Below are 23,361 nucleotides of genomic sequence, written 5' to 3'. Positions count from 1 at the left end.
AGAGAGAAACACAGAAAGTAGGTGGAGAAAGGTTTAAAGAATTTGAAAAATAGATATAAGCAAAAAGGTTAAGTGGGTGAAGAAATTAAATATTCCAGCTGGTGAGGAGTTGAAGTAATGACTTGTTGTCTTATCCTGGAAGAACGAGCTGATACTAAGAAGAGAAAAGTGAGAAGTCAAGCCACATGAAATCTGAATGAAATTTAAAAGCAAAGGATTCTGATTTAGGAATTTGAGAGCTGGTGAGATAGTATTTTGTGGTTAGAAAGTAAAAGTTTGACTTTGGGAGGCCGAGATGGGCGGATCACGAGGTCAGGAGATCAAGACCATCCCAGCTAACCCGGTGAAACCCCATCTCTACTAAAAAATACAAAAACCTAGCCGGGCGAGGTGGAGGGAGCTTGTAGTCCCAGCTACTTGGGAGGCTGAGGTAGGAGAATGGTGTAAACCCGGGAGGGGGAGCTTGCAGTGAGCTGAGATCCAGCCACTGCACTCCAGGCTGGGCGACAGAGTGAGACTCCGTCTCAAAAAAAAAAAAAAAAAAAAAAAAAAAAAAAAAAAAAAAAGGAAGTAAAAGTTTGGAGTTTAAGATTTTGGAGATGAAGCAGTTCCAGGTGAAGAAAAGATCATGGCCATGAGAAGTGACTATTTCGGTAAAGTGTGGGTAAAAGAAATTGATGGTTTTTAAAAAAGGCAAAGGTTCATTTTTATCACAATTTACTGTGAAAAATAATGTGAAATCTCTATGAGGAGTGACCAGCCAGGACTGAAGTTGCAGAAGATCTGCTTAATGATGATTAATTATGAAAAGCTTTTGCCACAGGAAAAAGTATTTTCTTGTTTGCTTATTTTTGTGCATGCTTACTTAAATAAAGGGAATGGAGAGTCTGGTTTTTCTTTCATTTTTAATGTCAAATCTGTAGGAGCTGAAGAAAAAGCAACACAGATGTGATTACTGCTCTGAATAATAAATTCTCCCTCAATGCTACCAAATTTCAAATGAGTCATGTTGCACTTATGATTGTTCTTTTAATAAAATGTGATATTAACATATTCTTAGCAACATAGTAAACTTTTGTTTGCTGATGTACTGGGCCTTTTATTAGCCTTTTTATACATATCATAGGATCAATTTTCCATTCATCAAAGCTTTATGCTTGAATCCCTCATAAATGTCATATAAATATGACATTTGTATATATAATACATTTAGAGAGTTTTGCCTTCCAGCACAGAGGGAAGAGAGTAGGAGGCTCCACCTTTCAGTTCTACAAGCACCAAAGTCACTAAAAGCAAGATTGATGACTGGAACAAATTGAAATCTTGGATGACAGTTGTCATGGAAAGTTTTAAAATCTCTGTAAAGTTCTCTCTCAGTGAAATGCTGTTACCTAACTAGCTCAGATTTAGTCTTTGTTGTAGTCTGTTTTGTGCTGCTATAATAGAATACCATACCTGAAATGGGGTCATCTGTAAAGGATAGAAATTTATTTCTTACAGTTCTGGGGGCTGGGAAGTCCAAGATCAAGGCACTGGCAGATTAGGGCCTGGTCTGTCTGCTTCTAAAATAGGCCTTGAACGGTAGATCTTCCAGAGGGTAGGAACAACATGTCCTTACATGGCAGAAAAAGATGAACAGAAGAGGGGGATCCCACTCCCACAAGCCCTTTTTATAGCAGCATTAATTCATTCATGAGCCCTCATGACCTAACACTTCTCATTATGTCCCATCTACCAACACCATTGCATTGGGGATTAAGTTTCTAACACATGAGTTTTTGAATTTTACATTCAAACCATAGTAGTCTTTACATTTTGTATTGCCTCCTATTTGCTTGCTTTGAGAACACAGTTGATAGGGACATAGAAAAGAGGTAAGACAGCTTAAAAAATAATTTACGTGAGTTAAAAAAGTCTATAAGGCTGATGTATTTGGTTTCTAAGTCTCAATTATTTCACTTTTAAGTGATTTGTTAAGCATATTAGGTCTTAGATTGTGCCCTGGAAACTGTCCATTAAGAAATTTCCAAATTATTTATGGTGCAGTTTTATTCCTCGTAGCTTGTCTTAAATGTTATATGGAAAAAGCCATAGCAACTTTACCTGAGCGTGGCTTAGGTTGGCTGATGAGGAAATGAGACTGCCAGAGATCCATGAAACATGGATTTCTCAGAGTTAACTTTAAAGGGCTGGAAAATAGCCTGCTATTGTTTTCTTCTGCCTGGTTTCATGTTATACATTGCCAGTGATGCCACTGTCAGAAATGTTTAATTGTGCTGATCTAGATCAAAGAGTTTAGTCAAACAGCGTGCACAGAAGAGACACTGAAAAGCCAATGAAATGTTGTTCGATGGAGCCAGAAATGAGTGGTGAGCAGCAAGCATGATTGTGCAGCTGACTCACGGGCTGCCAAGGGGACAAGTTGGCTCAGCACATGTTGGCCTGCAAGCTGTGTGGAACTCTCCTCCCTCTACTCCTGCAGGTATCTTGGAATCTGGAATCTTCTCAAATAGATTCATATTCCATATGGCTGATGCTGTGGTCTGAATGTTTGTATCCCCCCAAAATTCATATGTTGAAATACTAACCACTAAGGTCAGTTGGAGGTGGGGCCTTTAGGAACTGTTTCCACCTCCATGAATGGGATCAGTACCTTTATAAAAGGGAACCCAGGGAGCCTGCTAGCCCCTTCCACTAAGTAAGGACATAGTGAGAAGGTGCCTTGTATGGTCCTCACCAGTTGTTGAACCTGCCTGCATTTTGATCTTGGACTTTTCAGTCTCCAAACCTGGAAGAAAGAAATTTCTATTATTTATAAGCTACTCAGCTTATAATATTTTATTATAGCAGTGCAAACAGACTAAGAAAGGTAAACCAATATTTCTTACAGCTGGCTGTTATTCTTACCTCTCCCCCAGACCACTGTTCAATATCAAAGCATATGGATCTGCTCTTAACCAACAACACTGATGATCTAACCTCCAGTCCCTGATCTCTTTCCATCCAATCCCTATCAAATCTTTGTTGCAAGAAATAATTATGCAGGAGCATTTGCTGATGTTACAGTCCACACACTCCTCTAGATAGAAAAGTTTTTCTCTTGGATTAAGAAGACCATCAGAGAACTGTCTACCTCATTCCTTATGGAAGTGCTTTAGCTTAACTGCACTTCAGTTTGAACTGCTCTTGGTTCACAGCACAGGTTTTCCTAAACAGCAGCTGAGCATCCTTTGCAATTGATTTTACTGTAGGATGTGTTTAATGGCTTTGTCCACCACACCCCATAATGTCTCACAAGAGATATTGCTCTGATGTCTCAGTACCAGGAAAACCCATTTTCCTACTGAGTGGTTGGTTTGTCTTCCTTTTAAGGACATGATGCATTTTGTAAAATTTTTTCCCTTTTTGCTTTAGCCATTGGAAAGTTAGAGCTAAATTTGGGACATAGCTGTAAAGACCATAATGCTAATTTTACCCTTTATTATATTCCCATCCACTTTAACTTTTACACCAACCCCTTTAAGGATTGTATATCCTTTTGTGATCCATATATTAAGAACCCAATAAAATTTCTCTCTAACATGAAAAAAATTATGATACAAAGTCTCAAAGCTTGGTAAGTAAAATAGTAAAAATACAGCTCTTGGTGCTCAAAGACAATGAAAGTAATGAGCTCATGACTGAGGATCCCCTAAGTGGAACTGGCTCAGTTCAAAGTATATGGACTTGGCAAAAAATGTCAGCTGTGCAGCTTTGTGCCATTTATTTTAAGCCAAAAAGACATGGCTAAAATCAGTGTTCCCTGGAGCGTGCTCTACAGAACATTAGTTCTTTGTAAAGGGTTCTATGATCAAATACGTTTGGGACGCTTGAGGAATATATGTAGCTTTTTTCAGATCTAAACTGCAGGATGTCTAGAAGATTTTAACATGCATGCATTATGAATCTCCAGGAAGCAGACTCTATGGTATAGGGTTTCCAAATTTATTTGACCATTTATTTTTCCTGGAGCATCTCCAAGAACTAGTTTTCTTTGACAAATGGTGGGGTAGAATAATGCCATAATAATAATAATTATTATTACAAAGGACTGTTTCCTCTTAAAATATACAGGGCAAAGACCTACATATTTATTGCTGGTATGCTTAATTTCTTCTTTTAAAACCAAAAGTGACAATATACTAGGAACAAAAGCAATGAAGATTTTCATAAGCCAGGTATGGTGTTTTATGGATTTATTTAGTGGAGTCTTCTATACTTAGGTTATTTCTTCTTAATGTTTGAGGTCCTTAACTATAGAACAATGTGGTGTTGAGGTGGAATCCTTGGCAACATGCTAATTTGATGACATAGTTACACTTTAGGAGGGCACAGTAGTGAAGTGATTGGAGTCTAAAATCAGACATGACTTTAATTTATGACTCTATTACTTACTAGATATGTGATTTACTAGATATGTGACCTTGCAAAAAAGGTTCTTCAATTCTATAAACCTTGGTTTCCTTTTCTGTAACATTGGGATTATAATATATGTACCTCCTAGAGTTTTTGTGAAGATTAAATGAATTTATATGTATATATTATATCTGTGTATGTATGTACAGTGTCTAGCACAATGATTTTCATATTGTAAATACCTAATGAATGGTAACTATGATGATATTTGTTCATTCAGCATTTATTGAGCACCTGCTAGGCAAAGGGTACTACAGTGTATGCAGACACAAATATGAATGAGTCATAGTCCTGTCCTTGAAGAGCATGCAGTTGTCAAGCAGACAAATAGCGGACAGTTATGTAAGTATGTAAAGTGAAGTGTTTATGGATTCATAATAAATATAAGTGATTAAATAGTGCAATTGCAAAAGAATTGTCAGTTTTGGGGGGATGGAGCGAGGAGGTGGCTTGCACGAGGATTCACTGTGGATGCTATTTTTGAGGTGAGTTTGAAAAGGTGGTTAGGTGTTTGCCAGGAAGAGGACAGTGAGGCCAGAGGTGCTGGCAAGAGATTTATGAGCGTGGGCAAAGGCAGAATAAATTTAGGAAGCTGCAAGTAGCTCAGAAGAGCTGCAGATGGCACATGCAGGTCAGGGGCGTGATGAGAAACCCTGTGGCAGGGCTTGGCAGTGGCTAGATCATGGAGGGTCTTAAATCACAAAGTGAAGCCTTTGAAGTTCCCTAAGCAATAGAGAATGATTGAGGAATTTAAGCAGTAGAGTAACTGTATCAGATGGTTTTAGATCAGCACTGCTCCACATGTGGCTTGTATTTTTGCTGTGTTAGCATCACCTTGGAGCTTTATTAGAAGTGTAAATTCTCAGACCCCACCCAGAGCTACTGAATAAGAGTCTCCAGGAAAGGGGCCCATGTTTTGGCAAATCAGGTTACTTTTTGGATAGCATTAAGGTTGGGGAAGCACTATTTTAGATCCATCCTCAATGCATTTTATAGAGGGTAGACTGGATGCTCTCCAGTTACATGCAGGGAGATTAATTAGTAAAGAGCCGTTGTCCAGGTGAGGAACGATGGCAGAATCTGAACTAAATTAGTGAAAGTGGAGGGAAAAGAAAGAAGGAGACATAATACATAATACAAATATAAAAAAGTTTACTTTATGGAACCTTAGTCCCCACCTGGATGTTGTATTAGCTAAAGGAATGATTCAGGGATGATTCCCAGGTTTCTTGCTTTAGTAATAAAATGCAGTATCATGCATTAAAATAGGGAATACGGAAAGAGTACAAGGCATTTTGTTTTGTTTTTAGGCAGTGAGAGAGCTAAATTATGAATTTTGTTTCCTACATATTAGAAGTGCCTGTGAGACATCCAGATGGAAGGGTACTTATTATTGGCTGCTGGACCTAGGGACCCAGTACTCAGCAATGAGGTCCTGACCAGTATTATGGATTCAGGAGTCATGAACATCCAGTGGAGAGGCAAAACAACAGGAATGGATGAAACTGGAAAGAGATTTGAGTATAGAAATGTGGGTAACAGCAGATATTTTTGTGGGCCTTTATTATCATGTTATCCCTTTTATCTTATCTTAACACCATTTCCTCTCAGCAGTACATGCACTAGTCAACCTAACCCACTTGAGATTCTCCGGATACACATTCTGTCTTAACCTCTGGCTTTTTCACAAGTTGTTCCTCTGCCAGGAACATTCCTTGCTCTCTGAGCCTAGCAGACTCCTACTGATCCTTCAAAACCCACCTCTAAAGCAATCCCTTCCCCAGGAAAAGTACCCTTCTAGATGCTTTCTTAGAGTTATTGTACTAAGTAAAATGGACTGTTTGCCTCTCTGTTCCCTTTGTGCTTAATTCCTGCTGGTAAGGTCTGTGTCTGGTTCAACCTTTCACCTCAGTCCTGTAAAGGTGCTTGACACATAGCAGTTGCTCAATAACTAATTGCTCAATGAGTTATGAAAGAATGGTCAGAGAAAGAAGGGTTGCCAAAGGAGGAATAAGAAAGCATGATAGAAGTAGAAGGAATGTAAAGAGAGAGGGGTAGCATGGAAACCAATAAAGGAAGTTTCTAGAAAGAAGCCGTCAGTAATGTTGAGAGCTTCCAAGCAATCCTGTAAGATAAAGACTTAAAATACTCATAGGATTTGCACATTAGGTCAGTAGTGCCTTTTATCAGGGTGGCTTCAGTGGAGTGAGCTCAAAGTAGAAATCAGACTGTAGAGTTGGAAGGACAGCTTGGAGGTAAAAGTGTGGAACCTAAAACTATGAGAAACTGTCCCATGACAGGAAGGATGGAAGAAGGAGATGTAGTTCGGGTGAGGGCTCTCTGAAGTGAGAGATGACTTAACATGCATGTGCTATGCTGTTGAATATGGCCTGGCATAATAAAAACTCCAATGTAAAGAAGGAGGGCGAAGGAATGATAACTGAACAAGCTTCCAGCATAGAGGAAAGGGATCAAGCTTCATGAAGAAGGATTAAGCTTGAACTGGAAGAGAGCCTAGAAGGGGCAGAGATGGGTTGGATATAGACAAGTTTATAGGGGTGGGAGAAAGAAGCTTAGGGAGTTGAAGATTGATGGCTTAATTTTCCCAGTGAAATAGTAAACAAGTTTACCTGGAATGAAGCCATGTGTGTAGGAGGTGGCTCAGACAGGGAGAGAGGCCTGGGGAACATACGCCTGGAGGGGAATGACATGACTTGGAAGACCCGGCAGATGGAACTGACCAAAAATACATTATTATTATTTTTTTCAAAAGGAAGTCCCATCATCTTAAAATTAGTATCCCTTATGTATTGATTTTGACGAGAACTTTTTATTGAGTTTATAGGAAGTGCAATGAGGTTATTATTAATTTACAGTGTTATGCTTCAGTCCCTCTCACTGACGACAAATTATTTTTAAAGGATGGTCCTTCCAGAATTCAAAGAATGTTATTTGTCTCATCATCTAGCTATTTATACACTATGTAAATGACCTGCGCTTCTAATAACAGTGCAATCCATGTGAGATGCCCATATTACAGAAAGAAGGGAGAAAAACCCAATCATGGTATTACTTTGGTTGAGTTTGTCATATTCCTTAGTTAAATGTATGAGAAAGCCATGCTGTGCTGTCTTGAATTAACTATTAATCAATATAATATATAAAGATATGCACCTTAAAATTATGGTTTTATGTGTCAAGTGACACCATAATATTAAACATTAACACTGAGTTCTTGTAAAATAGCGTAATATTTTGCTGCAAGCTTTCCTAATATAATCTTGTTTAAACTTCACAATAATTCTGGGAAGTAGTAAATATTTAGATCTTATTTATAGATGAAGAAATTGAGGCTTAAAATGTGTACCTTGTTAGAACTGGAAGACTTTATGTTAAGTGAAATAAGCAAGTTACAGAAAGACAAACTTCACAGATTACCACTTATTTACTTATTTTGGGAGTTAGAATTAAAATAATTGAACTCAGGGAGATAGAGAGTAAGATGATGGTTACTAGAGGCTGGAAAGGGTGGTGGGGGTGGGGGTGGGAATGAGGACGGGGGAAGTGGGGATGGTTAATAGGTACAAAAATATACTGTAATTAGATAGAATGAATAAGATCTAGTATTTGATAGCACAGCAGAGTGACTACTGTAAACAATAATCTATTGTACATTTAAAAATACCAGAATATAATTGGATTGTTTATAACACAAAGAAATGATAAATGCTTGAGGTGATGGATATCCACTTACCTTGATGTGATTATTATACATTGTATGCCTGTGTGACAATATCTCATGAACCCCATAAATATATACACTTACTATGTACCCACAAAATGAAAAATAAAATTAAAAAAAGAGTAAAAACATCTACCTTGCTTTACTTTTAGCTTGTCATTCAAAAAGATGTCAAGTTTAGAGGCGCTGATATTTAGCTAAGACTTCTGCATTTTAACTGCAATTTTACAACATTTCCAATTTTAAAACCTAACAACACTAAATAACTTGATAGGAAAGTTAAAAGCCTAGGCTAGCATTACCTAGCTACTGTGTTTATGATGGATAAATACAAGGCATGCATGCCTTTCTATTCCCTTCTATGCCCATTGCAGACATTGATAATCAATTGTAGCACACTTTCTTGGGGTCCTAGACTTAGTCTCAGAGACTTTCACAAGAGAGTGCTCTGGGCAGTCACTACTAATTGATTTTCCACTCAGAGACTAATATACCCAATTACTTTGTGAATCACATCTGGTGGACAGGAATGCCAGTTCAAATCCTCCAAGAAGCAGCCACGATGGGATAAGACCTACAAGTTTTATTGGAGGAAATGCCTGGGAAGATAAAGAGAAAGGGAGCAATTATAGGCAGGGAGAGTCTTCAGACTACAAGGCAGGTCTGACACCTGTAAAAGGAGAGAGGGAAGGAAGAATTGGGTAGCAAGGTCTCAGACTATAGCACAGCTCTGAGAAAGTTTCAGCCAGGATGATGGGTTCCCTGAGCAAAAGTGTCTCTTAGAAGAATGCTCACTGGGCAGCAATGGGCTGGCCCTCATACCTGCCCTCTTACCATGCTCACTTGCTAGCTGTGAGTAGTCTGGGGGAAGGATAGCTTTAGAGTGGTAAATTCAAAGGGAAGAGTGGCAGCTGGAACCTACAAGCCAATCATGCCCCCACAACAGGTTCTCTTGAAGACAATTTGAGTGTACATTTCCATGACAACCACAAGACTCCTTGGAAATGTCTTAGTGGATCCTCTAAAGATCAGCTATAAATTGTGATTGTGCTATCACAGCTGGCCATTCACAGAGCCACTGAATGTTCCTTAGCAGCTAGAAGATTAGAATGACAGTTCTCTTTCCTAGAATTGTGGCTCACCCTCCCAAGTTGTTTGTGGAGCCCTTGATCCTCTCATCATCAATCTCTGAGGAAGAAGAAGTGCCAGCTACTCTTTTTTTGTTTGCCAGCTGACCCCTGCTCTTATCACTTCATCTAGTAGGAAACAGTGTTTCACTTTCACTTAGCAAAATCTATCCTCTTTGTTATAAGGATTGTAAAATAATAAAATATGATTAAAACAGTAGTATCTATAAGAAATATGTTTAAGATGTTCAAATATTCCTTGAAATTACAAATATAGAAATGTCTATACAGTTGACTGGCGTTCTCCTAAATCATATCTTCACTGAAATATACATCCATTTATCTTTTTCATGTGATGCACATTTTTTTCTTAACAAAAAAACAAAGATTTTGCCACTCAAGGGTTACTAACAATGAGTAGCAACTCAGCAAAGTTTCTTGAGCTGGTAAGTAAGTTTATTCACCAACTGAGTTCCTCCTGCACACCACTCTCAGAGCATGTGCAATTCAAAGTGTACTTGGGTAAAATGACATGTTATCACACATTGTAATGATGACAACAGTCACAGCTATTAACTACCTCTAGTGATTGCCCAGTGAGCACCAGGGCACTGTATCTGAAATAATATCAGACATTTATAATAACTCCGTAACATAGGTGGTACTATTGCCTTTCAGAGAGAAGGGAGAAAAGGGGGGTTAGAGAGGTTAATAAGGAATAAGGTTGCCAAAGTCAGTAAGTGTCAAAAGTAGGATTTAAAGCCACACTGTTTGGCTACAACTCCTAAGTTCTTAATTACTATTTGGAGTTACTCAAAGAGTTGAAATCAGTTTACACCAGGGGTCTGTTGCATGTAATATTATACCTCCCAAATTTGAAGCATCAGATTTGCCTTTAAGGCTAGATACAAATATAATTAAATACACATAGTATACATACAGCTAAGGCAATCCTTACCTAAATACTGCAGTTGTGCTCCACACCTTAAGGCTAGCTCAGAAAAAGGAGTTTTTTCTTTAAGGGACTTTTCTAATGAGCATTAGAAGTAGAGAACAATTTCTATGTTTATCTCTTATCAAAGTTATCTTGAGGCCAAAGATAGTGTTCTAAGTTACAGGTAAGCAGAGGCTGTGTCTAGGTTATCCCCAGCTCCTAGGCACCATTCCTGGAACATGCAGGAAGCTCCATTGCCTGAGGGATTGCTGCCATGTTCAGCTGCTGAGAAAAATATGGTATTCATTTAATAGGAGATCATAGGAAAGAAATAATGTAGCAACTTAAATTAAGCTGGAATAAAATCTAGAATGTCATGTGTCCCAAATCTGCTCAGTAGTCTGCTCTTGTTTGGGGTTGAGGGTAGTTCTTTGTGGGTCTGATTTTCCTAAAGACACAGAAAGAGGTAATGGGCTTAGTCACTGAGAAGAGAAAATGAAAAGGAACATTTGACCACTATTTTTTTAAAAGCCTTATTATAAGGCCTGGAAAAATGTGTGGCAGTTCAAAACAGCCAGGTGTTTGGGTAACAGCCCTCTGTGGCCACCTGGCTGAGGCCAGCTGGTCATCAGAGTAGATGAGAAAAACATCTTCCAAAAAATGAAGAGTTAACCTACGGGAGGTCACTGGAAAGCACCCGTGTGAGAGGCTGCACGCAGATCATAAATTGTGTGTATGAAGAAAGAATTAAAGGAGCACATTTTAGATGTTGCCAGGGTCTAATAAAAGATCTCTTTAATCCAGAAAGGCAGACATTCTTCTAGGGACTCAGTTGACTCTTCAGACACTGGTAGGTCAGAAGACACATTCAGCATTAAAGATATGGAGAAACTTACTTCAATTCATAACCTGATAACATTGAGCACCTGCAGAAAATGAAACACCAAACTTAGGGGTCTGAGTTATAAGGCAAGTCTCTCCATGTTAAGTGAAAGGAGTGAAACCTGCTACAATTTGGACAAATACAATGTAATGGCCTTTTGGGAAACTAATCCAAAATATATGATATGGTTTGGATTTGTGTCTCCACCCAAATCTCATGTTGAATTGGAGGAGGGGCCTGGTGGGAGGTGATCGGATCATGGGGGCAGATTTTCCCCTTTGCTGTTCTTGTGATAGTGAGTGAGTTCTCAGGAGACCTGATTGTTTGAAAGTGTGTGGCACTTCTCTGTCTCTTCTCTCTCTCCTGCTCTGCCATGGTAAGATGTGCTTGCTTCCCTTCCACCTTCTACCATGATTGTAAGTATCCTGAGGCCTCCCAGTCATGCTTCCTCTTAAGCCTGCATAACTGTGAGTCAGTTAAACCTATTTTCTTCATAAATTATGCAGTCTCAGGTAGTATTTATAGCAGTGTGAAAAGAGATTAATATATGTCTTGAATTTTGAACTTCTTGCAACCAGTAAAATTGTGTAAGAATCACTATGGACTGTATTTATCAGGTAGACATTCAAAATATTCCTGCTTTCTACTTATTTTCCACTCCTTCCACTCACCTCTGACTCCATTTGTATTTCCAAGCCAACAACTTACTGTAAATAACAATGCCAACAGCATACATTGTTTGGCACTTACTACATACAGGCACTGTTCTAAGTGTTTTACAAAAATTAACTTGTTCGTCCTTACAATAGCTCTTTATTATTATCCCTATTTAACAGATAAGGAGACTGAGTCACAGAGAGGGAAATGACCAAAAATAAATTAAAAAGAACAACAACAATAAAATACACAGCACCTAACACCTAATAAGGGAACAAAGAAATAGCACCACTGTTGTCAAAATAATGCTGATGGTTACAATAACCAAGAGCTGGAGACAAAAGGTAGAAAGGGAAACAGAAGAAGCAGGCAAGAAAGTAGACTAGAAGAACAAATTAAAGGGGATTTAAAAAGACTAGTCTTAAAAGAAGAAAGATAAGAACTGGATCTAAAGTGTGTAAAATTAGGTGATTCTTTGCTTACTAAAGGGACTTTAGAACTGAGGACACTCTCTGAATCCTGAAAAGAAAAGAAAGTACCTTGGTGCTATATAGTCAGCCTGATGATTATAAACCTTGAACAAGCCCTGGGATTAAAAGGAAGGAAAGAGAGGGGGAAGAGACCACAGATGAGGAAGCACAGGAGGACATGGTGCTGCGGACTGTATGGTGACGGCCATCTGTCATGGTCCAGGAGGACACAGAATGGTGCTGCGGACTGTATGGGGATGGCCATCTGTCATGGTCCATAAACCCTCAGGGCTTTGGCTCCCAAACCATCTTCTGTGGGGCCCTCAGAGAAAAATTAACCAGACTCACAATCCCCTGGCACAGCAGTCTATTGTTACACATATGTTTAAATTGAGACCCTGTTTTCCATGGGAAGCTGTTTTTCATTTCTGCATATGCAAGCTGAATCAGCCAACCACAAGAGGCCCAAGGCCACTCCTAGCCTGTCTCTTTCCCTGTCACTGCATTTGCTTGTCTCTCTCCCCGGCTCCTCTTGCTGCCTTTGAAGCAGGTGCCTTCACCCAGAGTCCTATGGACTGGAAGTCCATGTGCCAGGCAAAAGGCTGTCTCGGCTTCACTATTCTCAACTCCAGTCACGGAGGAGACTCTGTTGCCAAGAACTGGGCCGGAGAAAATACAAAAATGGTTTTCAACCAGGCAAAAATATGCAAACAAACTGGTTTGAAGGAAGGTGCCAAGCAAATCCACAGCCTTAGTTTCTGAGCTAGAGCAGAGGGAGGGAAGTCAGGGATTATCTGTGATTGTCTGTGGCTCGGAAGTAGAAGTGAAGGGGATTCATTGCTTTCTGTGTCCTTGCTGATTCTGAAAGCTGAAAAACAAAACATGAATATTCTCAACTTTATCAGGTTGGAGTCCTTAAAATACAAGTTAGATTAAAATGTATCTTCTCTCATTTCACAAGACGGCTGATGTAGTTGTCTTCTGAGTGCTTTACACAGCAAATACAGAAGGTGGGGTTATCTCTCCTAATTTCCTTCCTGCTCTGATGTGACTTTGAGACCACCCGGATCTGCTTACTGCCCCTCATCTACTGGAGGAAGGAAAAAAGGTCCTTACCTGCTTATTTTCCTTTATCTCAAGGGTTACCATCTCTTTGGTGAGGAGTTAGTCTTCTAAATCATCATGTTGAGGGTATGAGATGTGTACAGACAGTAAACTTCCTGAGAAGAAAGAGGGGCAGAAATACCTCTCCCAGATGGTAATCAAAACAAACTAGGGCAGGCAGAAGGGAGTGTGTGTGTGTGTGTGTGTGTGCGCACATCAACTTGATTGCCAGCAATTTATTGGGTGAATCTTGTCAATTTATTGGGTGAATCTTCAGGATTAACTGATTACCAACCTCTATTTGGGCTTGTCTTTGTTTTCTCAATGTATTGTGAGACATAATGACATCTCCATTGTTTAGCTCAACTGTGGGTCTCAACATTGACTGCACACTGTTATTATCTGGGGAGCTTTACAACTTCCGGATGGGTGGATTCCTCCTACAGAGTCAGGTTCAATTCGTCTGGGTGTGGCCTGTGCATCAGGACTTTCAAAAGCTCCCCAGGTGATTCTAATTTGCAGACGGGGCTAAGAACCGGGGCTAAGAACCTGGGTTAAGAACTGAAGGTTGAGTTACTTCCTAATGAGAAATTTAGGAAGATTCTTCAGGCTATTGGGCCGGATGAAAGAACATGTTATAGGGACATCATTAGTTAAAAAGAGGAGAAGACACTGAAAACAAATATCTAAATGCAGGTCTTTCTGTTTACAAAACAGTAGCACCCATGGCTCTGAGTCTGTTAGAGGAGGCCACAGAAAACACTTGATCTCTCCCAAGTTTTCTTCTTGTCATTAATCTGTTTGCATCCATGAAAGCTATGGTCCCCTTCTCTTGAACTTTAATACCCATTGGTATTCAGGAAGCCTGCAGGCCAGAGGTACAGCTTTATTAGCAATGTGCCCACTGGTTTTCCCTATAGTTCAAGCAACAGAATAATCTCTACAAACAAAAACTCACTGTTTTCAGTGCACATCAAATAGACACCAAAGCCAAGAGTTCAGATCTGTCACCTCCAATCTCCAGATGAATAGACTGTGAAGCCAGAAAATTATGCCACTGAGAATGTCAGATTCACATTGTCTTTCAGCATCTTGGGACACTTGGATAATTGTCAAGACATCTCTTGATTTTAGTTAAAGAATTCCCTTCCTTGTAAATCTATCAAATACTATCAGTGGTAACATATAGCCTTTGCCGAACACTTGGTATGTACTAGGCATTCTACTAAAGGCTTTGTGTGGATTATTTTATTTAATCCTCACATCAATTGTGGAAATTGGATGCTGTTTTCTCTATTTTACAGGTGAAGAAATTGAGACTTTGTGTGGCCCTATGATGTGGTTATTTTCTTGCTATTGGTAAATGTCAGGGCAATGATTTCAACCTACATCTGTGACTTCAAAATTCAAGCTCTTATTACTGTTCTCCTTGCTTTGTAGACCTCCAGTATAAGATAATTCAATTTTGCTTGTTTCTCAGACCCTTAGATTATCCCTCCCTAAAATTTTGATTCATTTAATTTTAATTAATTTAATTTCAATGCATTTTTTTGTTGATTTATTTAAAACTTAGTCTTTCTCTAAGAGTTGGCCAGTGCATACATGAACCTCAAACAACAGCTGAGTTTATGACTAGGGACTGAAATGTTTCTTTATGCAATTTAATAAATCCCAAGAAGGAAACAACAACAATAAAATCCAAAGTAATAAATAGTTGCTGGGGTTGGGCAAAGTGGCACATGCTAGTAACCCCAGCATTTTGGGAGGTTAAGGCAGGAGGATTGCTTGAGGCCAGGAGTTGAGACCATCCTGGAAAACACAGTGAGATCCTGTCTGTACCTTAAGAAAAATATAAAAGAGTTGCTGAATATGCTCATGTGTTGACTCATATTATTGGTGCTGCTATTTGGTCAGCATCAAAGACCAAATTTAATACTTTATAAAATTTATTTTTCTGCTTTAGCTAGTGGTTGTTATAACATTTTGCTCATGTGCCAGAGATACTTGAAAATCTTCCCAAAGCTATCATTAGCAAGCAATATAAAACAGGGCCAGGGTTTCTCTGCCTATTACTATTTGGATATATTGGATGAAGACATGAGGCATGATGTTGTGAGCTTTTTTAACATTGACTATACTGCTATAAAGCAAATAAACAGTAACAGAGGACAGGAGGTCAGCAAATGAAGGTTTTATAAATCTGCATTTGACTGTGTGTGTGCATATGTATACATATAGAGAGGTCCCTGTGTACATGTCTTTGGCTAATTTCTGTCCTGCACATTTAGTGTGATGCTGTAACCTCTGAGAAGTTCTGCAATTTTAGTGCACTCTGAGTGAATAGCTTGGGCTTCACTGCTGTCTGAGCTTGTCCTGCTTTTCTGAGGGTCCGGATGGGGAGGCTCTTCTATGACAGGGATGTTTATCTTGCCATTATAGAACCATCAGGGGTTTTTGCTTGGGGCTCTGCACTTGAACTCAGTGTCAGCGGATGAAGGCCATCCATGTGGATTTATGGAATCTCTAGCACCTCTAAAATATGTTGCAGCTTCTCAGTCTTATGAGACCAGTAAGCCTAGAGTGAATCAATGTCAAGGGTAGGTTTATTTTCTTTTAAAGCTTTTTCTCCTCTGAGGCCAAGACTACATTTTCACTTCTCCAAATAAAGCATTTAGCAACCTATCTTTTAATGCTTTGGGTTCCTCTGACTTCTGGGCTCAAGGACAGAACAGAGTTGAGGAGGTGATGGCAGGAGGAGATACTCCTTCTCCTTTGTTGACAGAGCAGCCCGTGAATTCACTGTCTTTGAACTTTGGGATGATACGCATGGCAGAATGCTGGGAATGTCCTTTGATGGTAGGACCAGGTTTTGTTTCTTTGTGATTATGATATATATTATAATTTACATCATTGCATATGTATAATTATATATAGGTGTGCTATAATATAAACTATAACTAAAATGAACTTCAGAAATAGTACAAAGATATGTGCAAAACCTAGAGAGAGGCTACAGTGGTCAGAAAGATATTGTGGGATTCACAAGGGCACTCCACAGCTCACTCTCCTTCCAGGTGTGCAGTGCAATAAAGAACTGCGTCCCATACTCCCTTGAATTAGGTGTGGCCTTGTGACTGTTTGGGCTGATGAAGTAAGCATGGAAGAGAAACAGGTCTTTCTACAGAATGGGAGAAAATTTTTGCAATCTACTCATCTGACAAAGGGCTAATATCCAGAACCTACAAAGAACTCAAACAAATTTACAAGAAAAAACCAAACAACCCCATCAAAAAGTGGGCAAAGGATATGAACAGACAATTCTCAAAAGAAGACATTCATACAGTCAACAGACACATGAAAAAATGCTCATCATCACTCATCATCAGAGAAATGCAAATCAAAACCACAATGAGATACCATCTCACACCAGTTAGAATGGCAATCATTAAAAAGTCAGGAAACAACAGGTGCTGGAGAGGATGTGGAGAAATAGGAACACTTTTACACTGTTGGTGGGACTGTAAACTAGTTCAACCATTGTGGAAAACAGTGTGGCAGTTCCTCAAGGATCTAGAACTAGAAATACCATTTGACCCAGCCATGCCATTACTGGGTATATACCCAAAGGATTGTAAATCATGCTGCTATAAAGACATATGTTTATTGCAGCACTATTCACAATAGCAAAGACTTGGAATCAACCCAAATGTCCATCAGTGACAGATTGGATTAAGAAACTGGGGCACATATACACCATGGAATACTATGCAGCCATAAAAAAGGATGAGTTTGTGTCCTTTGTAGGGACATGGATACAGCTGGAAACCATCATTCTCAGCAAACTATCACAAGAACAGAAAACCAAACACCGCATGTTCTCACTCATAGGTGGGAATTGAACAATGAGATCACTTGGACACAGGGTGGGGAACATCACACATGGGGGCCTGTCGTGGGATGGGGTAGGGGGGAGGGATAGCATTAGGAGATACATCTAATGTAAATGACGAGTTAATGGGTGCAGCACACCAACATGGCACATGTATACATATGTAACAAACCTGCATGTTGTGCACATGTACCCTAGAGCTTAAAGTATAATAATAATAATAAATAAATAAATAAATAAAGGATATATACATTTAAAATTAAAAAAAAAAAAAAGAGAGAGAAACAGGTCTTTTCTGGGCAGAAGCGTGAAGAGCCAGTGTGTGCTTTGCAACACTCTCCTTTGCTGGCATGGTGAATGGGGTTTCTCCATCAGCCCAGGTCCCTGATGGAATCTCCTTAGTGACCCACTATGGACCTGTAGAGAGAGAGCAATGAATAATCTTCTGTTATTTGAAGCTATTGAAGTTTGAGGTTATCAACATAGTCTGATTGATAAGGAAATCATGTTAAAGCTTGTGTATTAAAGTGTAATAGAAATGTGACAAAGGAGATTCCTCAAGAGGAAAGGCCTTGAAGATTTCTTGTATGTTTGTTTTAACCTTAAGAACTATCGGGGCCAGTAAATGTATAGAGCTTTTAAAAAGTGTTAAAATGCCAGGACAAGTTCCCCAAAGCCTCTGTTTTATTTTGTTTTTAATTATGGTAAATGTACATGACATAACATTTACTATTTAAACTATTGTATTGTTAAGTGGACAACTCAGTCGCGTTAAGGACATTCACATTGTTGTGTAATCATCATCACCACCCATCTCCACAACTTTTTCATCATCCCAAACTGAAACTTCATGCCCATAAAACAGTCACGCCCAGTTCTCTCTTCCCACCTTCTACCCCACCCCTGCCCCTGGCCATTCTCCGTTCACTCTGTTTGATTTTGACTACTCTAAATAACTCACATAAGTAGAATCATACAATGTTTGTCCTTTTGTGTCTGGCTTATTTAAATCCTCTTTTTTTTTTTTTTCCCGTTTTTGGTAGAAAAGATTGGATTTCAGTTTTTGCTGGCAACTCCTATATCTGTTTAGCTATTTTGAAGATAGTCTTTGCTCCAAGAAGAAAGAGGGATGACAAGAATCCATGTTAAGGACTGACTGGCTGTGGGTTGAGGTGGCTTCATGCTTTCCACTCCAGAGGTCAGCAACCCTTTCCAGCTGAAATGTGAGTTCCAAGCTCCCCTTGGGTCAGGGGTTAGGGGTGCTTTCAAACCCAGAGTGATAAAGTTCTGCCTTCTGCTCATACAAGGAAAGGATTGCCATAGTCTACAAATTGGGGGAGAGAGGGAGTTTTGATTTCTTTTAGTAGCAAAGGTTGGCCCAGTGTCAGCAGATAGTTCTGGCTTTCAGAAGGGGTTGTGACAATGGTGACAGATCCTGAGGTCATATTCAATCATCCTGTGGCCCATCAGCAACAGAGGGAGTCTTGTTTATCATTCTTTTTGCTTGAAGAAAAGTATCTTGTCAGAAGTTGTGGGGAGATGTTATTACTTTTTTGATGATTTCTTTTCTTTTCCTTTCTTTTCTGTTCTATAGAAATACCATATCAATAGAAATATCGGGTTTAACATGCACAAAGTCATGAAAACCGATGAGGCCAGATGGCACTGACGTTTGCTTTTCTTTTCTTCAGAATTGCACTTGTTAGAAGCACGTGTAGTCTAAGATGGACATCAAAGAGGTGGAGGATGGTGGTGGGAGTGGGGTCAGAGGATGACTGAGGATACAAACTTAACTGCACTGATGTCGTCCCTGAGTTCCTGTTCAGGAAGGCAGGCAGCCTGTGGAGGAGATGGGTGAGTCCTGGAGGTCCCTGCAGAAATCTAGCTTTTGCATGGTTTTTTCTTTTTTCTTTTTTTTTTTTTTTTGAGATGGAGTCTCACTCTGTTGCCCAGGCTGGAGTGAAGTGGTGTGATCTCGGCTCACTGCAAGCCCCGCCTCCTGGGTTCACACCATTCTCCTGCCTCAGCCTCCCGAGTAGCTGGGACTACAGGCGCCCGCCACCACACCCGGCTAATTTTTTTGTATTTTTTGTAGAGATGGGTTTTCACTGTGTTAGCCAGGATGGTCTCGGTCTCTTGACCTCATGATCCACCCGTCTTGGCCTCCCAAAGTGCTGGGATTACAGGCGTGAGCCACCGCGCCCATCTGCTTTTGCATGTTCTATCAGATTTGACCACCTGAAGACAATGGTGAATTCCCTGCCTTCTGTTCATATTGGAGTTTTTATTTGGAAATGAAAAGAATTGAAGGTTATTTTTTTAAGGGTCCTGGGAAATAATTGTCATAGAGGTAGCAAAACTGTGCTCTGGCTTAGACATTTGCTCAATAGATGTTATCTTATGTGTCAGGCATTTTACTGGGTGCTGAGAATACAGTGGAAGAATAAACATGGTTTCCTCCTTCATGAAGTTCATAGTCCAATGAGGTGACACATATTATTTACTCAATCAATAAGCCAGTCAATAAGTATTTATTGAATGATAATTGTGTTCTAGGCACAGGGGATACTACAGGAAGCTAATTAGACATGAGTTATGTAAAACAAATGTCAAATTGTGACTGTAATAAGGGCTAGGAAAGAGAGGTGCCGTGGACTGCAAGAGTTATTTCTGAGGGTTCAGCATGGCCAGAGAGAGCTAGTTCGGTGATCTGAGGGACAGAGAGTTCCACCAGGCGAAAGGGGGTAGGAGCCTTCCAGGCAGAGGTAGCAGCTCATGCAAAGGCCCTGTGGAGGAAAGGATATTGGTGATAATGAGGGGGAAATGGAGACCTTTGTTGTTCAAGTGGGGAGAGGGGATTGGAAGACACGTTAATTTGGGAGGAGTGGGCAGGGGTCAGTCATGAAAGCCATCCTTATAAAAATGAGAGGATCCTGGCTTATCACTGTCTTTGTTAGAATGTGTATATCCTCTTCTATTCCTCCTCAGCTTAGTACCCTAGTTAAGAGCCTGAATTCTGGAGTCAGGCTGCCAGGGTTAGATACCAGCTCTCCTACGTACAAGCTTTGTGACCATAAGCAAGTTACTTAACCTCTCTGTGCCTCAGTTGCCTTATCTGTAAAATGGGGAATATAATAGTACCCACCTCATAAACTTGAAATTAAATGAGTTTATATATGTAAAATACCCAGAATAATGCCAGGCACTATAAGCACCATATAAATATGATCTATGATGATGATGTTGATGATAATAAAGAGCATCACTATACTCAGGAGATATTCCCCAATTAGTTTATGCATAAGAAATCCATGCCAAATCATATCCAGAATATATAAATATTTGCATTGTGAGCAGAGAAAACCTAAAACAAACTATAGGTCTCTTCAGTGTTCATTTATGGTATGGAAAAATGCATTTCTCAAGTAAATCGTCTTGGAAAAGTCCTCTTTAAAGGTGCGAAAATTAAAATAAATTCTACTCTGCCTAGTGTGTATTTGAGATATTTGGAAGACAATGGATTCTTGATACTGATTCAGGTAATACTCTGGACTGAGGAATGGCAGAACCCAAAACCTTTTATCATTTTATCATTGATGCAACTGAACAATCAGAATGGTAGAGCCAGAAGCAACCTTAGAGATTAGCTAGTCATTTGTTCTGATTTAATTGGTTGTTGGTTTCTGCATGAAGTGATCACATTAGACAAAAAGAGCTGCCAGCTTAAACATTTAATAGATAAGTAATTAATTTAACTGAGACACTTCTGTGAAAATCACAAACACCATCTGCAGCTTCTCCTTTGGAAGCTGGTAATGTATTTTTGCTGAAGGGCTTTTTGTTTTTGTTTTTCACTATTCCTGAAAAAGTAATAACAGCCTTACTTTGTACCAATAGATTTGGTAACATGGTGAGTTATCGTGCCGTCTGTTTGGATGGCACCATATAATCAAACGAACAACATTTTGTTGAAAGCTCACTATGCATGAGGCCTTGTGATGGATGCTTTTATATGATGTGGTCTTTAACTCTCACACTAATTTTATGGAATCTTGGACAGGCCTTGGGGCTGCTGTTCTTGGATCCCCCCTCACCCTCCCTCTGCTCTGTCAGTGTTGCAGGGAGACTGCAGCCTCTCCTGGCCACTGGTTCTGGGCCGGGTCTGGGCATTCAGGCACTGGTGGAGGTGAGGGTGAGGAGAGGAGTCAGTCTGTTTCTCTGCTCCCTCTCTGCCTTGGGCTGCATCTTCTCTATGGCTTCAACTCCCCTAGGACTGGCAGGCCATGGTTCAAACTTCCACTTGGTGGCTCCACTGGAGGTGCCAAAATAACTAAGGTTCTCTCCTCCCTTAGTCTCTGCAGTCAAGGGATGGTGAAACTCCCTGCTCTTGCTCCTGGCTGGATTACCCCATTGTCTGCTGTTTGGCTTATAATCTCCATCACCTGTATAACCAGTTCCCTGTGCTACATTCCCTCTATTAAGCATATTTGAAGTAATTTCTGTGTTCTTGTTCAGATCCCAATTTATAGAGTGTCATATATTTAATTATAGCTGCTTTTTTAATAGAAGAGGAAACTGAGGATCATACTGACTAAATGTCACAATATTAAGCTCAATATCACAAATCTACTATTTAAATCGAAGTCCTCATACTCCTAAGCTCATACATACTTTTCCTACTATTATGCTTTAGTGTCTTTATAAATGTCTAGAAAGGAGAATACTTATTAAAGGGAAATCCCTCTTGGATCATTAGTATCATGATGGGTTTTCCTACAGTCCTGTGTTAGTCCAACTGGATTGAAGACCCGGAGGATGGGTTTGAACGTCAATATCTGACATGTCTCCGGAGAAAGAATTATTAGGCCTCAGGCAGCAGATCAGAAAGATGCTCTTTTGTATGTCACTAAACTTTGGTCTTTCAGGAAATCCTCCACAGATCCATGGAGCCACCAAGTTCTGGCCACTCATTTAGGACACATGATGAAATCCTGAAATAGTTTGGATGTTTGTCCCCTCCAAATCTCATGATGAAAAGTCATCCCTAGTGTTGGAGGTGGGGCCTGGTGAGAGGTGTTTTAGTCATGGGAGTGGATCCCTCGTGAATGGCTTGGTGCCATTCGTGAGTTCTTGTGAGATCTGGTTGTTTAAAAGTGTGTGGCACCTCCCTTCTTCCTCTCTTGCTCCCACTCTCACCATGTGACATACTGGCACCCCTTCACCCTCCATGCTGATTGTAAGCTTCCTGAGGCCTCACCAGAAGCAGATGCCAGCACTTTGTTTTGTGTACAGCCAGCAGGACCATGAGCCAATTAAACCTCTTTATAAATTACCCAGCCTCAGGTATTTCTTTTTAGCAACACAAAAATGGCCTGATACAATTCCCTTTGTTCCAATGTGAATAGAAAATTGAGATGTTTCTGACCGGGTGCTATGGCTCATGCCTGTAATCCCAGCACTTTGGGAGGCCGAGGCAGGAGGATCACAAGGTCAAAAGAGTGAGACCATCCTGGCCAACATGATGAAACCCCGTCTCTACTTAAAATACAAAAATTAGCTGTGTGTGGTGGCATGTGCCTGGAGTCCCAGCTACTCGGGAGGCTGAGGCAGGAGAATCGCTTGAACCTGGCAGGCGGAGGTTGCAGTGAGCCAAGATCATGGCACTGCATTTCAGCCTGGTGATAGAGTGAGACTCTGTCTCCAAAAAAAAAAAAAAAAAAAAAAAAAAAAAAAAAATTGAGGTGTTTCTGACCTCGAATTTACTCAAAATCTGGACAGAGATACTCTTAAAGTTATCATTAAATCCCACCCACAATCAAATGCTTTGGACTTTATCATAATTTTAAGCTTAATTTTTAGACTCCTTTCATAAGAATAAATCATAGGCTAAAATGTTTTTAGTCTGAGCAACTGAAGGAATGAGCATAGCATTACTTTACTTGCGGGGACTCTTGTGAAGAAGTTGGCAGTCGAAGAAGAACAAATAAAATGTTGAACCAGCAGTAGAAGAATAACCTCCGATTTCTCTCTTTTTGCTAAATAGTAAGAATAATAGTGGAGAGTGTTGAAGTCTAGGGGAAAGGGTGTCTGTGTGTGGGTG

At 39.9% G+C, this 23,361-nt stretch overlaps 1 protein-coding gene across 5 annotated transcripts in view; it reads left to right on the top strand.

Moving 5' to 3' along the window:
- The window catches only part of LOC105463327 (RasGEF domain family member 1B), a 789,062-nt gene that overhangs the window by 454,565 nt on the left and 311,136 nt on the right, over nucleotides 1-23,361 (top strand). The window lies entirely within an intron of this gene.

The sequence above is a fragment of the Macaca nemestrina genome, chromosome 3, assembly GCF_043159975.1.
Source record: "Macaca nemestrina isolate mMacNem1 chromosome 3, mMacNem.hap1, whole genome shotgun sequence".
NCBI lineage: Eukaryota > Metazoa > Chordata > Mammalia > Primates > Cercopithecidae > Macaca > Macaca nemestrina.
Note: the sequence above shows the minus strand (reverse complement) of the source record. Positions and strands in the feature narration are given on the sequence as shown.